Consider the following 15,201-nt stretch of genomic DNA (forward strand, 5'->3'; position numbering starts at 1 on the left):
CAGAGAAGTCCCTGACCTCGGGTTTGACTCGGCCCCTCAGCTCCGCGAAGCTACGAGCTTGCGAAGCTGAGAGCGCCTGGGAGCTGCGCCCGCCCCACCACCGGCCTCACCACGTCCTCCACTCGCCCAGAGCACGTGGGCAAGAGCAGAAGTCCGATGACCCGCCCTTGGCCCCGCAGCCCCTTTGCCAGCGAGCTTTCGCTGGGCCTGCTGTGTGCCGGGCAGAGCTCCGGAGCGAGGACAGCCAGAATCCTTGTGGTAGGCCCCGGCCTCGGAGCTCATGCTGTGAAAGGAGGAGACAGACAGTCAAGGGTGCTCAGGGGGGCGGGCCTGGGCCCCGGAGGCAACAGCAGACCCAGCATCCACCCAGGAGGCATGCTGAGCCCGAGCTGGGAGTGATCACAGGGCAGACTCACGCCCCCAGGAGCGAGCCCACCGGGGGTGTGCCAGACACCCAGGACCCAGGACTGTGGTTGGGACCCTCCGCTCAGAATTAGGCCGAATGGGACACACGTTTTAGAGGATATTTTCCTTCTAGGACTTCCCTGGTGGCTCAGAGGGTAAGGAGTCTGCCTGCAATGCGGGAGACCCGGCTTCGATCCCTGAGTGGGGAAGATCCCCTGGAGAAGGAAATAACAACCCACTCCAGTATCCTTGCCTGGAGAATCCCATGGACGGAGGAGCCTGGCGGGCTACAGTCCATGGGGTCGCAAAGAGTCGGACATGACTGAGCGCCTTCACTTCACTTTTCCTTTCTAGACACTGAGCTGCTCACCCCTGCCAAGAAGACGGGGCTGTCAGAGCAGGGACCCCCAGGCCAGCCCTTGGAAAGTGCGTTCCCCTTCATGTGAACCGGTGGCAACTCGAGGTCCCCGCTCCCATCTACACCCCATCTTTGCCCCCTCTTTCACACTCCATCTGCATTCTCTCCTCCCCCTTGGTTTTGGCTACACGGTGACCTAGAGTGTTTTGATGTTTTATACTTTCTCTCACCTGCCAAGGGCAGGAGGGATTGTAAGAAAAAGCAGCTACGTCCACTGGGACCCTTTATCATCTTTGGCTCAGTGAGAGGTCTGCAGGCTTGGTAAAGAGACGCCAGGCTGAGGGCAATCGGTGCTGCCTTGTCAGGCCAGGGAGCCCGAGTAGGCCGCCCAGCCTCCTGCGGGGTATCCGGCACAGGGGCGGCAGACAGGGGAGGAATTATCCACGCAAGAAGCAAATGGCCCTGGAAGATGGACCGCAGTGCTAGCCACCGGCTGCTTGACCGTGTTACCCCCATCAGCAAGTGACGCACGGCTATTACTTGAGTTATAATGGCTGAGGAATCATTCTGGTTCATCTTCCTTAGCCTCATTTTTAGTCTGTTATTTAGACAGATGTTGAAGTTAATTGCTGGCTTATGTTTCCATTATGAGAACTCAGAATCCCTCCAAGAACCAGGCGCGGGCTTCCACAGCCTGAGTACCTTTCCTCCCTCATTCCTCCTGGGCAGAGCTGGCCATGGGATGCTGGCCTCAGAAGGAGGCCCGGCCGGGCAGGGCAGGCGTATTCCAGGCCTCACGTCAGCCCGGAAACTCCCCCAGCCTCTCCAGGACCGGCGCGCCTGTGTGTTCCTCGGGGCCGGTGCTCCAGACGGTGCCTGTCAGCAAGGCCAGGCTCTGCTGGGCTCAGCACGCTGAGAGGCCCGTGTCCTTCCAACAGAGGAGCTTGCTGTCCCACGGAAAGCCAGCAGCATGTGCAGCGTGGGGGTCACCAGGACTCAGAGTCACAGACTCAGGGTGTCGCCCCTGTGTCTGCGTTCTTGCTGATGCCGGAGCTCTGCTTCTGCTTCTGCTCAGGAACTGGGTGATGATGGCCTTTGGGAGCCACCATCACTGGGCCACGTCCCCTGGTCCCTGGGCCCTCGGTGACCAGTTCAGATCACTGACTGGACCGTGGGCTTGAGGAGAGAATGGTCTAAGGTCTGAGGTCCATGCTCTTGATCCAAATACTGGTCTTGTTCCGCTACCCCTGGGTGATACAACCTCGATCCATCCTCAAGTGGAGAGAGCAAGTCCCCTCTGGAGGGCCCAGGAGGACAGCTGGCCTTCAGCACTGCCCCCTCACTGTGGTGGCCGGAGGTCCCTTACTACAAAGTGTGTGTCTGTATAGCTGCAACCTGATCGTTCTCTCACAGAGCAAACCTCGTAGAGGTTGCCTGAATCCACTCCATTTGAGGACCGAGATCTCATTCGGGTTACCTTTTCTTCGGAAGAAGCAGTAGGCAGGCTCACACAGAGATAGATCAGAAAGCAACGGCGTGTTTCACAGAACTCCTGGCCCCAGACCATGGCTTGACTTCTCAATTCAGGCAGACTTCCCTCTGAGTGGAGGTCAGCTGCCTCCATTCCCCCTGACACTCCGATGCTCTGTTTGAAGAAGTAGAAAGTAGGGCAAGACCACAAGGGTTGAAGTTCTTGAAGGATCATTTCCCAGGTGTGGGGAGGAGGAAGACAGCCCAGACAAGCCTGTTTGAGGTGAGAGAGGGGCCCATAGAGGGCCTGGGAAAATCCCTGGCCCTCCCTCACCCTTCCCTCTCTCCACCTATTCATCCATCCACCCACCCATCCACCCACCTGTGTGTGCATGCATGCATACATCCAATCATCCTTCTATATCCATCCATCTATCTACCACTCATCCACCCATCCACCTGTGTGTGCGTGCATGCATACAGCCAACCATCCATCTATATCTACCCATCCATCTACCACTCACAAATCCATCCATCTCTGTATCCATCTGTCCCTTCATCCATCCATCTATTCATCCATCCATCCATCCATCCATCTAGCCATCTATTCATCCATCCACCAATCCACCCTTGTGTGCACGCGTGCACACATCACACCACCCACCTATGCATGTATCTGTCCATCTATCCATCCACCCCTGCTCACTTCCCTCCATCCATCTGTACATTCATTCACTTAAACACACACACTCACGGAGGCAGAGACTGCCCAAGAGGCTCACCACCTGTTAAGAAGCCCTGCCTGGCATGGAGAAGAAAGCCTGGGCCGTGGCCTACTTTGCTGCTTGATGGATGAGGCAGTGCTGCACCCAGCTCTCCCAGACTACCAAAGAGGAGGAGTCGTACCTTCCAGGCTCACTGGAGCTTCTTGCTCGGCTACTTTAGGGCTGATGAACAGGGCTGTTGAAACCAGAGAGGATTATGTGTCTTAAGTTCTGGTTCTCTGGCTCCAGAGGTTCAACTGGACCATTTGTGTATCAGAAGCAATTTTAAAACCTGATTCCTCTGACTTCTTGCTGTCAAACTGAAGGTAGCAGAAATTCTGGGAAGCTTCTGGAGTCTTGATCTTTGGAATGTTTCCTTCTGATCTCACTCAAGGATGACACTAGCAGACGCTGTCTCCATTCCCACTGATTTGGAAATCTGTGATATTGTATGTGTGTGTGTGTGCGTGCTCAGTCATGTCTGACTCATTGTGACCCCATGGACTGTAGCCTGCTAGCCTCCTCTGTCCATGGGATTCTCCAGGCAAGAATACTGGAGTGGGTTGCTATGCCCTTCACCAGAGATCCTCCCCACGCAGGGATTGAACCTGCATCTTCTGCGTCTCCTGCATTGACAAGAGGATTTTTTACCACTAGCGCCACCTGGGAAGCCCATGATTTTTATGAGCTAGGATGGATAACTGCTAGGTCTGCAGCTGTTGATACCTTCAGAGTCTAGAAGGAGGGGTCCTCACCTGTCCCATGGGTGCTCACTGTACAATTTGTGAGAAGGTGTAAGTCCTTTCTGCCTGGCAGGCGGGAGGTGCCCAGAGCACACCTGAGCCGTCCTTCCCACCATCTACAACGAGCCACCTTTGGCCCACGTTTACTCCTCTTTCAGTGTTGCTAAGCCAGTACATTGCTTGATGTCATTTCATTTGAAATTTCATTTTCCCTGTTTCCCATGGAGAAACATGCAGCTGGGAGACAGTGAAGAAATGCCAAAATCAGGAGGGCCAGGACTCCCATCATTCCCTGGTTCCAACCAGTTCCAGATCCTAACTCTAGCCTCCACTCTCTCTCAAGACTGGGACTGCGCTGGTCTTTGTCCCTCAGGGCTGGTAGCAGCGATGGAGACAGAGGCTCACCCTGCCTCCCATGACGCCTCCCCTCCAGGAATGGGAATCAGGTAAGTAAGCCAGGATCATCACCATGCACCCTGGAGCCCATGCTCTCATTTCTGAGATAAGAAAACGCAAAGGCAGGTTTCAGCCTGGAGGAAGCTGTTCCTGGCACTGATGGAGGGCTGGTGTCGGGATGAGCAAGGAACGCCCACAGATTATCCCGGAAAGCAGTGCCCAGCAGAAAAGTAACCCAGACGGCGAGCAGAGGAGGAAATGCTGTGGGAACAAGGCCTGACCCTCGGGGGCCAGGCCTGGCTGACCACGGCCACAGGGGCTCCCACTGTCCCCCAGCCCACGGTAGACGAGGCACCCGGCCACACCCACGTTAGACCAGTGCAGCCCCGCTGGCTCCTCCATACATCGCTGGAGGAGGGGTATATGTGGGTGCAACTGCTTCGGAAAATAGCTGGGAATTTTCCCCTGAAATAGAAGCCGCATACCTTGCCCCACTGCAGCTCTGGTTCTAGGTATATAAGCCCCAAGGAATTCTTGACTATCTGGGGAGACTTGGTCAAAACTGGCATTCAGAGCATCACAGATGATGAACAAGACCCAAAGGATCCTAATAGAGGAGAGAACTGGGGTACACAAGCAAAGAATGTAGAAAACACCGCAGTCACAGACGTATAATTCTAAATTAAAAGAATGGACTCAATTGCTTTCAACATCTCTACCCTTTTTTTTTTTTTGTAAAGATAAAAACTAAACATTTTAAAATATGCTTTAGGTACCCACACAGACACAAGAAATCTATGTAGGAAGAAAAGCACAGAAATGATAACACGGAGGCAGACGGAGTTTATTTAGAATGGAGGGGGCAGGCTGTGACAGGTGAGGTGTGGGACATGGGTTGCTTCCTTGTTATCAAGGACCGTGTTGTTCAGGGAGGTGAGTTCACAGGAGCACCTTGCTGGTTACCCCCTGGACCTGAAACCAAGCAGGACCCCATGGGGCTCCGGGATGCTAAGCCTCTCTGTGTCCCCCATTTTTTGATTACAGGAAACAGGCTTCATTCGGCCTCCTTGATGTCCCTGCCTTCCATCACCCACGTTCAAACAGTTGCTCATCGGGGCAGAGAGGAGATGCAGAGATACGGGCGGAGCCATCAAGAAAGAATAGGGCAGGGTTGGGGGGCGGTCCTGGCTCCCCTTCAAGGGGTACACGCACAGTATCTTTGTTTTCCAGACAAACTGAAGCCCCCACCAGATGGGAGAAATAAACTGTCTGCTGCCCGCCACCACGCTGGACCCCAGACCAGCTGGAATCCCAATGCTGACTCCCACTTACCTCCCCACCAACCAATCAGAAGAGTGACCACACGCTGATCACGCCCTCTCTGAACCATAACTGACAAACTTCTCACTGCCCAGTCCAGGCAGGACTCGCGTCTATGAGGACGTGACCCCACTGGGCCCCCTTTCCTGGCCACCCAGCAAAGCTATTCTCTTCTGCGTGACCCAGTAGTCAGTCTCCGAGATACAACTCGGCGTTGGGTACAGAGGCCAGACTCTGCTCCAGACCCCCAGGCCGCCGCCCCGCTCTGCCCTCCAGTGTGGGGCAGCCCCTCATCCCGCGCCTCCCATGCCCAGCCGCGCCCTCCTGGGCTCTGGACGTCACCCTGTTCCCTGCTCCTCAGCAGCCAGGCAGGAAGGCTTCTCCCTGCAGAGTGCTGTCTCTCCCCAGGGCTGTCTGTCCCCAGGCTGTCTGTCCCCCCAGGGCTGTCTGTCCCCAGGCTGTCTGTACCCCAGGGCTGTCTGTCCCCAAGGCTGTCTGTCCCCAGGCTGTCTGTCCCCCCAGGGCTGTCTGTACCCCAGGGCTGTCTGTCCCCAGGGCTGTCTGTCCCCCCAGGGCTGTCTGTCCCCAGGGCTGTCTGTCCCCAGGGCTGTCTGTCCCCCCAGGGCTGTCTGTCCCCAGGGCTGTCTGTCCCCCCAGGGCTGTCTGTCCCCCGGGCTGTCTGTCCCCAGGGCTGTCTGTCCCCAGGGCTGTCTGTCCCCCCAGGGCTGTCTGTCCCCCAGGCTGTCTGTCCCCCAGGGCTGTCTGTCCCCCAGGTACCCACCCCAGGGCTGTCTGTCCCCAGGGCTGTCTGTCCCCCAGGGCTGTCTGTCCCAGGCATACCCGTGCCCACCTAGCAGGCTCCCCACACTGTCTAGCGGCACCCGGGTCCCTTCAGACGCCCCCACGGGCAGCGGCTCCCCTCAGAGCCTGGAGAGCACCGGGCAGCCGCGGGGCCTGAGACAGCTCTGCGGGGTCAGCCCCGAGCTTCCGTTTCCCGGGTTCTCTCGCTTCTCCCCTTTGCTGCTCCCCCCGGGGCCACAGCGCTTCCTGTAGAAGACTCCACACATCACACACCACACACCACAGACCACACACCACACACAAACACACATACAACACAACCCCACACACCACATCACACCACACACATACACACACACACACACACATACAACCACACACACCACACATCACACACACACCACACACACACCACACACACATCACACACACCACACCACACATACACACACAGACACACACACCCATACCACACACACACACAACACCACCCACAACACACACACACACCAAACAACCACACCCACACACACACACACACACACACACCACACACACACACAGCACACACACACACCAAACACCACACACACCCACACACACACACACACACCACACACGCACACAGCTCCCCGTCTGCATTAATGCCTCTGACGCCAGATCAGCATCTCTTACCCCAGGCCACAGTCCTGATGGGCCTCTGCCTATTACCCACGCTTATTAAGTTATTTCAAACACAGGAAACAACTAACATAGATTAGTAGAAGCGTCAAGTAGTGAACAGAGTCAGTGCTGACCAACTGAAGCCAAGAGGCGCGTCATGCTCTGGGTCTCTGCTTCAGCCTGTGGTCTTGTGGCTACGCTTTTTCCAAGCAGCTGGAATTTGGTGGACGTGAGGCTACACAAGCAGTGTTTGTGTGTGTGTGGGGTGGGGGGGAGCTGAGTGTCACACATACACGTCTGATGGGCCCTCTCAGGCTAAGAGTGAGTGGGCCTGGGTGTCCCCACCCAGCGCGGCTTAGACAGGAGCCGGGGGACCTGACCTCTTTCCAGCCTCTGCCCTGGGGTCTCTCTTCTCTCCCCATCCCTTCTTCTGAATTACAGCTTCTTAAAACCAAAACACTCCAAAAACACTGGAAAAGCCCCTAGTATGAGCATCATTAGGCAGCCCACCCCAGTATCCTTGCTTGGAGGCTCCCATGGACAGAAGAGCCTGGCGGGCCGCGGTCCAAAGGGTCATTATGCCCATTGTTGCTGTCTGAGAGCTGGCTGGCCGGAGGAAGGAGGCCGCGGGGCTTGAGCCGTTTGCCCAAACGGTTGGACTCTGAAGGGCCCAGCAGGTCCTGGAGGTCAGGAGACAGAGCTGTGCCCCTCAACCCCACCACACAGCCACAATCACTGCCTCCCAAAACCCAGCAGCCGCCGGCCGGCTTGATCCACAGCAGTGAGGGGCTGGGAGGCCGAGGCAGGCCCGATGACCCCAGGCTCGCACAGGTAGGGGCGGGGGCCCACAGCCGGGGTCCTTCCCTGGGGCGGAGCCCTGACTGCGGACACGGTGCCAACGTCCTGCTCACAGGCCTGGCGCCCCCAGCCCTCGCCTCACCCCCGCTGGCTCCTGCTGACTTGGAAATGGAGCCGGTTGCAGCAGGCCTTTTCCAGACGGCCATTCCCCTGGAGGGTAGGTGAGGGGACACGTGGGCGCACAGCAGGGAGCGAAGGGCAGTGAGACAGACCGGGGCTGGAGGTCAGGCCCTTGTCCCTGCGCCCCTCCTGATGAGCTGGCGCCCTGGCCAGGCCACCTCTCCCCTCTGGTCCCCAGGTCCGCACTCGAAGACACACGCCGCCAGGTTGAGACCCGGGGTCCCTCCCAGCCCCCACGTCCTGTGACTTTGAGAGTCCGCCATGCCCAGGGCGCCCACTGACACTGAATTTCTGCTCGGTGCTTTTCAATACTATCTGCAATGCTATTTCTTAGAGCTGAAGCAGAGTCATCAGACAGCAGAGTAGCGTGTTTATCACACACACCCCCCTGCCCCTATCACCGTCCCCATGATCCGAGGAGGCCTTCTAACTGTGGGCTGATGCCCTGGGACACAAGGTCTTCTGATGTGCTGGGTGCCAGCCGGTGGGCAGACGCCCCTGCTCACTCTTTGTGCCAAAATACTGTTGCTGATGACCTGTTTGGGGTTTCAAAATTGCTTACTATTTGATTATAGGAAAGTGCAGAAAAGTACCAATTTTCTGAGTGGAGATGTTTGTCAAAAATGATCATCGCCAAGTTGGATAAGTGAAATTTGAAGTTTGTTTATCCCTCCCACTAGATTTCACAATGAAATTAGATCACTTTTGCAGTTCTCTGAGGAAGAAATAGAAGCTTTCAGAATAGATAGATACACAGAGTGACACTTGGAAAAGAGCAGTCCCGGGATGAAAACAAACAAACAAACAAACAAATTTCTCTGGGCCACATAGCACATCAGTGAGGTACCAGATGGTGATTAAATATAATTTTTAAAACAAATGGAGAAACCAATAACTACGACGGAGGCCGATGCACCTGCGCTGTGTCAGTGAGGGTGGGATCATCTTGCTGAAGTGAGGAGGGTGCAGTGGACGGAGCCTCCCGGGCAGGACAGGTCAGACTCTGGAGGAGGAGATGAAAGACCTGCCCTCTCTCAGGACCTCCAATCTTGCTCTGCCCTGGATGGCCCTGCCGTCCCTCCTCAGTCCAGCCACCAGTGCCCATGAGCACAGTCTAGATGTGCTCGCCGTCCGCATGCAGACCCCCAGGGATCTGCAAGAAGCCCGTGATCTCTCAGTAGAACTGAGCTCTGTGACCACAGGACTGAAGCCCTGGTCCTCCTGCAGCACAGACCTCAAAACACGATGCAGCTTAGACTCCGGGCTCCCCTGCCCAGGAGCATGTGGACACACAACCAGTATTGCTGCGGGGTTGTTTGTGCAGACAGGAATGCAACTGTATATGTGAGCACTCCTCACGTCACCAACACTTAAAGATGTGTTCTCTGTGGAATCCCGAGGCATGCAGCATTGTTTGAGCAAAGGCCCAAGTGGAAAGACAGGGCAGAATTAGATCTGATGCGTCGCCAGAAGGCTTCTCCGTGCTGTGCGGTCCTCTGCCCAGCTCTGCTCCATCAGAGCGCTGAGGTTCCCTGTCAAACTGGAGAACCTCTTCCCTTGAACCCAAAGGGATGAGACAAGTGGGGAGACGGCAGTGAGGCATTAAGTCTGTGAGAAACACGACACTGGGCTTCTTGAATAATCATGAGATCAAACGTCTCAGTTGAGGGTAATTGGAGATGTATCAAGATTTCCTTCTTCATAGGGAGAAGAAAAGAATCTTCAAACTCCTCAGAAAAAAAGGTTTGCCTGTGGCAAAGAACATGATATAAATGTCCACCCTGCCAGAAACTTCGATTGTCTCAGATGTGAAGAGCAATTTATCAGCATCAGTGTTTCCTGTAGCCAAGGCAACAGCCTCAAGCACAGTAAAGGAAAACATGAAGACAACATTACCAAGAAAATGTGCTCATTTAAAAGAAAAAACAACTGTAAAAATGAATAAGTAAATAACTATCTTTATAAATCTCTCTACCCTTTTCCCCAGCGTAGGCCATGCATGTAGGTATGGTCAGGATGTTGATGGAAAGGTGAGCCCCGTCTGGGGACACCAAGAACAAAGCTGTTTGAAGCTCCTGAAATCCAATGGCAGGTTTAACAGATACTGGGTAGGAATGTTAGTTCTTGGAATAGTCTGGGTCCAGAGTGCATATTGAAATCCGGCCTACTGTCTTAACTTGAAGGAGGGCTTCGTTAGCTTTCTGATGCATATGCTCCTCACGGTGCTGGTGTCTCTGTAAAATGTTCCCTCTCCCTCAGAGATTATCACCTCGTGTGCTCTGCATCCTGGTGACCATCTCTGCCCTTCCATTTAAGGCTTTGCTTTGGGTCCCCGCCTGGGAGTTACACTGTGTGGCTTATTGAAATGAATAAAAGAGATTTATAAATAGAGACTGTTTAGATAAAGGCAAAGCATCATCCATCTGAGAAGAGAGGTTTATCTGCAGCAGATGTGTGTTTATCCAGGGAAATCAGCAGCATGTGAAACCTCACTACCCGGTTTCAAAGGACGGGAAACTGCCACTGATGGACAAGTGGTCCATCCCCAAGTCCATCCCCTGGGACTGTACTCCAGATATATAGGGCTGTGTGTCCCCGAGGGCAGAGCAAGGATGATTCCAGTGCAGCAGCAAATGAAAAAGAAAATGGACTACACGCTAATGGATACTGGGCCTCATGTCATGCCTGTGTGTGTGTGTGTGTGTGTGTGTGTGCACGCACTCAGGTGTGTCCAACTCTGCAATCCCATGGACTGTGGCCTGCTAGGCTCCTCTGTGCATGGGATTTTCCAGGCTAGAATACTGGAGTGAGTTTCTATTTTCTCTCCTAGGGGATCTTCCCGGGCCAGGGATCAAACCCGGGTCCCTGTGTCTCCTGCATTGGCAAGTGGCTCTTTACCACCACGCCACCAGGTAAGTCCCACGTCAAGCTTATAGGACTAGGAATGATGATTTCTCAAGAGATGCATCTTCAGTGTTACATTTCAGATTGTGCTTAAATGGTCAAATAATCTAGTTATGACTTGAGACTAAACACATATTTGAAGGATTCTTAGGTTAAACCTCTAATTGAAGGAGGCAAACGGGATAGGTTATATATATAACCTGGGAATATCTAAAGTTCATTTCTTGCAAACTCAGACAACTTTTCTCTCTCCTGCAATTTGCAGAACCCCTAGGCACCTGTGAAGGCTCCAAACGCAGGGAACAATTTGTGTCACACCCCTCGTGTGTCCTTCTTTTAAGGGGTGTTCTTTCAAAAACACCCAAGATTTCCTGAAAGTGATCAGCCATTGGTCCATCTGACAGGCAGAGTGACACTCCTGAAGTCTCAACTGATGTAGATCTAACAGAAATTTTCTGGCTTTATTAAATAGTGAGAGTTGAATCCTGGATAAACTCCATGAAATAACTTACTTTCCTTCGCTTTTGAGAATAGCCCCAGAGGTCCAACCGCTCCTGGGGTTCTGAGCGTGAGGCACCACCATCCCCACAGGAGATGAGGCCACCGGGTCCTCGTTTGATGATAGCAGCATGCTTTGACAGCTCAGGGTAGGTGTGGCCAGCTTGATGATGGCCATATAGGGTCCACATCCCCCCCATCTGAATCAGAAGCTCAGGGGTACAGCCCAGCAGTCTGTGTTTAAACAAGATCTCTCACTCCGGAGAGATCCTGACACAGGTTAAAAGGGACAGTGCTGCCCAAGGGGCCAGGCTCTGACCTCCAACCTGTGCATGGCAGAGGCTCCAGAGAGCACCCTTTTGGTGACAGACACCCAGTACCCCTGTCTCCGGTAGATCAGCCTGCACCAGAGCCAGCCCCCTGAAGCACTGCTATGCTCTGAACCACTGAAGCCTGGGGATCTCCCGGGCGGTTCAGTAAATGCAGGAGATGTGGGAGACGCGTGTTCAAGCACTGGGTGGGGAAAATCTCCTGGAGAAGGAAATGGCTACCCACTCCAGTCTTCTTGCCTGGAGAATCCCATGGACAGAGGAGTCTGGCAGGCTACAATCCATGGGCTCACAAAGAGTCAGACCTGACTGAGCCACTAATCACAACAACAGCAAAAGATAAGGGAGGAGGCTGGCGGGGAGGGATTTGGAGAAAATAATCCCGGAAGGTGCCATGAAGCATCTGCTGTCCCGTTCTGGATGTGGATTCATCCCATAGACAAAGGAGAATCATTGCTTGGATTTAAGCAGAAGAACAAAGGACTAGCTTCTCATTTTTAAAAGACAACTCTGGTGATAATGCAGCCCACTGGGAAACTGTTGAAATAGTCTGGACAGACAAAAAGACTTTTATTTTTCAGGCTAGGAGTGTCAAGGATGGAGGCCAGAGAATGGGTCTCAGACATGGTTACAGGGATTGGTGGACATTCTTCAGAACCAAGCAGCACGTTGCCAGGGCAAGTGGGAGAAGTCAAGGTGACTTTCTGGGTTTTGGCATAAGTTTGAAATGTAAGAAAATCCCAACTGACATTGCCTTATGTTCTCACGTTATCAGAACCTGTCTAGCAGAGCCCTGGGCGTTCTTCAGTTTTATGTCTCTTGTCATAAGCTCCCGTGTCTCTTGTCTGCAGATCCCAAGCAGTAACAACAGGCTCAGTTCAGTCCTGAATAAATGTCACTGGAAGTCTCTGTCATGGTGACTCATTCTGGGTGACTTTGGATATATTATATCACGTCCACCGATCTTACTTTTTAGGAGAAACAGAAACCAGGATTGAAATTAAAAAGTGATTTTTGGACATGCCGAACAGAAACAGTTTTTTAATAGACTGTGCAATATCCAAATATTTGAAAATTTATATTTCACCACACTAAACATCTGTCAGGCTTCCCTGGTGGCTCAGCTGGTAAAGAATCTGCCTGCAATGCGGGAGACCTGGATTCCATCCATAGGTTGGGAAGGTCCCCTGGAGAAGGGAACAGCTATGGAGTTCACGCACTCTTCTTAAAAACAGAGATGTGTGTTTTTTATCTTTGTCTTTCTCCTCACTTCCAGCCCCAAGAAACTTGCCTCATGCATAGTACATGCTGAATAAACATTGCTATTTGCTGATCTTGTAAATAACTTGGAAAAACAGAAAGACTGCCTGAGTTTCTCATCACATTTTGCTTCTTCAAATAAGACACTATTCTCAGAAATGTCTTGACAGAAATTCTTAATGCCAGCAGGGTATGTCCCTACCTCTATACTACATCTATACCAATTAGAAATTCTGTAATCAGTGCCATGTTGGCATAGCCTGTGTGCTTAACAGGCCTCATCTCTTAAGTGATAAGAACTATTTAAGAAAAATGAATGCATTTGTATCCATGTCATGGTTTATACTTTTAGACAAAAACTAAGTCCTGCATGACTACTTTTTTCAATTTGATTTTATTTCAGCCCAAACTTGTAAGTCACATCTTCCCAATGAGGACGTTTGAGTAACCCCTTCACTCACCCTGGTCTCCAAGGTCTTTCAAGATGTTCTAGAGGAGGCTAATTGCTGAGAAACAGGTGTTCCTGGTACTGACTCCTGTTTTCTCTGAACGGGGAATGTGTTTGTCCACATTTAGTTAAGGCGACATGGCCTAGTGGCTGGTACTCTGCACCAGGCTCAGTTCCAGAAATGGGAGGAAGAGTGAGGAAGGCGAGGCCATCCCTGGGGAGCTCGGAGCCAGGTGGGAAAGATGCTCATTCAAGAATGATCCAACCAGGTTCTTCTGGGGATTTCCAGGAAGGCTTCCTGGAAGAAGTGCCTGCCGAGCTGAGTCTTGATGGATGAGCCGAGAGTTTCCAGGCCTGAGGCAGGTACACAAGACGCCGGGCAGAGGGGGCCACGGACGAGGGTGCCTGTACACTTGTGCTTTGAAGGACAGAGGGCTGAGTCCCTGCGGAGGAGTCAGGAGACCCATGTGACTGTAGGACAGGAGTGTTCTGGAAGCAGGCGGTGAAAGCGGGACAGCAAGCTGGAGTCGGGTGCAAAAGGACCTTGTGTGTCTTCTGAGAAGACTGATCTTTGTCCTGTGGCTGAAGAGAAACTGCCCACTTGCAAACTGGGGAGTGGAGCAGTCTTTCTTTAAGACATACCGAGGAAAGCACAGAAAATGGATTGGAGCCGGAGAGGCTGGAGGCAGGGAGACCGATTAGAGGCCGTGGCAATAGACAAGGGGGTCAAGCTCAGCTGAGGCCTGGTGGGCCCAGCAGGCAGCGGGCAGAGGGGCTGGCAGAGGCGGAGGTTTAGATGCATCTGGGGGTAAAATTGGCGAGAAGAGGTTGTTGATCAAACGTGAAAACTAAGGGAATGTGGACGACAGAAGACAGCTACAGGGCTTCTCATTAGTAGCTGCAGGGGATATTGCCTTTAATTTAGTAAAGGAATTTCCCAGCGAAGGGAACAGGAATAGAAGTGAGAGTGAATGCGCAGAAGGCCCCAGCCCATCACTGCCTTCAACACCAAGGCGCCCATGATGGAGACTTTAAACCAGGAGATGATCAGAGAAAAGCTCCTAGCTCTCTCTCTCTCTCTCTCCTTTGGAAGCTGAAACAAGTCGCAGACCAAAGTTTTAGGTGAGCAAAAAAACCCAGAAAATGAAAAAGATTCGGAATGTGTCCAAGTGTGTCAACACCGCTCCGTGGAAACCAGCCAGGACTGGCCAACGGCCTAGGATGTTCTGGATGGTGAAGCTCACCACGGCATTTCAGTGCTGGTCTTCCTCAAAGGCTGAGCTGGGTTTTTGAAGGGTGTATTGGTAATATGAATTAAGCCTTATGTTGGACTATTTTACTAAAGTTTGAAGATAAAAGGGTTTGTGGTTTGTTAGGAGTCATTTCTCCTGCTACCATGGGTCCCCTTATGATGGAACACTCTATGTCACCTTCTGGCAAGCAGCGCGTTCAGATTGTCTTTTATACTGAGGTATAATTGACATTAGTTATATTAGCTTCCCTTGTACCTCACTTGGTAAAGAATCTGCCTGCAATGCAGGAGACCTGGGTTCAATTCCTGGATCAGGAAGATCCCCTGGAGAAGGAAACGGCAGCCCACTCCAGCAGTCTTGCCTGGAGAATTCCATGGACAGAGGAGCCTGGTGGGCTACAGTCCATGGGGCTGCGAGAGTCGGACACGACTTAGTGACTAAACCACCACCACCATATTAGTTTGAGGGGGACAACGTGATGATCTGATGTGTGTGTATGTTGGAAAATGACCACTCCATGAAATCTAGCTACCATTCATCCCTAGACATACTTATGGATTTTTTTTCTTCTTGTGATGAGAACTTTAAAGATTTGCCCTCTTGGCAACTTT

This window comes from Cervus canadensis, chromosome 8 (genome assembly GCF_019320065.1).
Source record: "Cervus canadensis isolate Bull #8, Minnesota chromosome 8, ASM1932006v1, whole genome shotgun sequence".
Classification (NCBI taxonomy): Eukaryota; Metazoa; Chordata; class Mammalia; order Artiodactyla; family Cervidae; genus Cervus; species Cervus canadensis.